Raw genomic sequence first — 3,357 nt, 5'->3', positions numbered from 1 at the left:
TGTAGAGCTCCTGTATGATCTTGTGGGTGTTAGTGACCTAACGCAAGACCATCAATATATTCTTTCTCAGTTATAACACTTTCTGATCATGAGAACATAAACTAAAGAATGTGAACTGCAATGAAGAAAATACAGGAACATATTGTGATGCCAAGTAATCTGCTGTGTGTTTTTGTATTTATTAGTATAAGGATCCCCATATAGCTGACACCTAGACAACCAGCCAGTCTCCTTCCAAAACAACATTTAACCAGACAATTTAAAACATGGAAGTGTCGAGTGCATTATCATGACTCAAAGCAGTTGATTAACCTCAATTCATTTATAGAGTTGCTTGGGAATCTGCTAATTAATTAATACAAGTTTGACTCCAGGACTCAAAATGGAAATAAATGGAAATTACCAACAGCTGTCTGCAACCAAAATGTTTCAACAAGTTTCTGGGCTGTCAAAAAAAAGAAAAAGACATAAAAAAAGCTACATTACTCTGCAATGTGGTAAGCCCATTGATCACACAGGTTCATGGTGACAACTGACGGTCTCTCCTGTAGCCTTTGAGGAACACACCCGACTTATTGGGACTTAAGCTTATTCACCGTATCCCCCAGAGTTGTACAAGTAGATACATACCCTTCTCATCTCCGTGCATCTGTAACTCTGTCTCAGGGCTGCCAACTTTTCACAAAAACTGGGGTGAGTGAGGGGGGGCCGACCCATATTTTGCCGCGTACAAAGCACATTTCTTTTGGTCTTATCCTTTAGGGTTTTACAATTGGGATTGGTATATGTGGGTGGATGGGGGACTCCTAGGGGGGTCTGGGGGTCTGCCCCCAGGGAAAAAATTTGAAAAATAAACCATTAAATGGCCTTTCTGGAGAGTTTTTTGCAAAAAAAAATGGAGAAATCATCTTACATGATTGTGCAAAAATGAGGGTTAGGAGCCTTGTGTTGTTGTATCAACAGGTTTTAGGGCATTCAGCATTTACATTATATTAACTTCTTAATATAAGAACTGACCACACAATGTGCCAAACATAATGAACACATGAAGAGACAGTAGCATATGTAGCAACAGTGAGAAGATTTGGGTCTGTGGGGAACAGGTTCAGGGGTCCCTGGTGTAGGGACCAGGAACCAAAGTATAATAATGTTGAGGGATCAACTTAGACCATGAAATTCTAAAGAATGAGGACCACTAAGTTACATAAATTCTAATCCTTAAACTTTGCCAATGTTCAGTAATGTTTGGCTGTCATCCTCTGGCCCCACTTACTGTTTTTACTTTTTGTGAAAAATAAAGAATATTTGTCATTTTAAAAAACATCAATAATTATTACAGTTCATTAGAGATGCAGAGGTTAGTGATGCACAATAGTGGCCCCAACGTGGTATCGTAGTATAATATATATATATATAGGCTAGTATAGCCAGGTGTTGTTTCACCAGATTCTGTCATATTACACTTTGTGCAATAATCTCCCATCTCTGTGTCCGAGATGTGGAGAGTTTGTAATATAGTCTGCTGGCATGTCATTGCTCCGCGATATGGTGGATCTCATTCAGACCGTCTGACAGACGCAGAGGGCCCATTTGGTCCTGGTCTCGGACAGGTTAGAGGTGGCCGTACGTGCTCTTTATCGGAGGTCTACGCATGGATGCAACGCCTCACAGACCCCAGCAGAGCGAGTCATACCATGAACTGAGGTTACACTAGTACCAGCACGCGCTGCTCACCTCCATTTTACGCGAGAGAGTGGACCACGAAGACGGACGGGTCTGTAATACTCAGAGCACATACCTGAAGCCGGGGAAATGCACTGGGATGGTCGTGAAAAAATGTTCTCATTTGCGACAATTTGAAAATCCACAGACAGGGAGCGCTCTTGAACCCCTCACAGTCTCATGAAAGACAACTAGCGTATCACAAGTGGCTACAGGTAAAAAACATAGATAAATCCATCTTTCATAAATTGACGACCGGTGGTTCACTCAGCGTGAGAAATCGGGGGGGTGGGTGTGGCGGGTGAAACAGTCAAATGCGTGTGTCTCACGGCCAATGGGTGAGAGTTGCAGCCCTGCGTCTGACGCCCCCAGCATTAGCTTAGTGCTAAGTGTCACTATAAGTGACAAAATAATGCCAACAGGTTCCTATTTACATCAGAATCAGAATCAGAAATAATTTATGTCCCAAAGGGAAACTCTGTGTTGAGTTGCCACAAGATATATAATATCAGAGTAGAAATACAATAAGAAATAAAGAAAATAAGGAGTGGGGCTATGTATGGTATTACATAAAGGTGTATTTTACATTATTTACATAATTAACATAATTAAGGAATTGCAATGGTGAAAAGTAAAAATAATAATAATAATATGTTTTAGTTGAGAATTGCACAAGTCGGCCAGTGTTATTGCACAAAACAGATAATCAGATAATATTGTCCAGTTTCAACCTCTCTAGTGTCTGCGTGTCAGGAGGAATGACTTACCTGTGGTGCATTTGGGAGAATGAGTCTACCACTGAAAAGTGGTTCTGTGTGAGAAACAGCCAATGGGTGGTGGCGAGACATTGTCCAAGATGGCATGTAGTTTGGACAGCGTCCGCCTCTGTGACACCACCAACAGAGAGTCAGTCCACCCCCCCAACTCACTGGCCTGCGGATCAGTTTGTTGAGTCTGTTGGCTTCCGCTACCCTCAGGCATGCTGCCTAGCATGCACAGCAAAGAGGATAGCACTGGCCACCCACAGTATCATAAAACATCTCAGCATGTCATTGCAGATGTTGAAGGACTCAACTCCTCAGAAAATAGAGACGGCTTGGCTCTTCGTTAGAGGCGTGAGTGTTCTTGGCCCAGTTCAGTTTATTGTCTAAGTGCACTACCAGGTATTTGTAGTCTCACAATGTCAACATCTACGCACTTTGTGATTTAACTATTTTGGTCACTTATGTTGTGAAGTCGCTGCCACAAAAGTCTCCAAAATTAACACAAACACCCCTTTTCCAACTTTTACTCTAAGATAACCAGCAGACAGCGACGCCCCAGGATCACGTTTATGTACATTATGAAAACAAATGGAGGTCAAATCGAATTTAATTTCATTGAAGATCATTTCAGATGTAAAAAAACAAAACATAGAGCACAGCTTTTAATTCCTTAAATTAAGATGTATTTTTCTGATAATGACCCTTGTCTCATAATTATGAAAGAATGATCACATTTTGATTAATTATTCATGAGAAACAAAACAATCCTGATTCATGATTACAACATATCAGCTGTTGTCATTATCACAGTATCTATTACACTTTGATTTGAGGGTGGCATTAGGAAACACTGTTACAGTATATTTGGGAA

The sequence above is a fragment of the Etheostoma spectabile genome, chromosome 16, assembly GCF_008692095.1.
Source record: "Etheostoma spectabile isolate EspeVRDwgs_2016 chromosome 16, UIUC_Espe_1.0, whole genome shotgun sequence".
Taxonomy (NCBI): Eukaryota; Metazoa; Chordata; class Actinopteri; order Perciformes; family Percidae; genus Etheostoma; species Etheostoma spectabile.
This window is presented reverse-complemented; position numbering follows the sequence as displayed.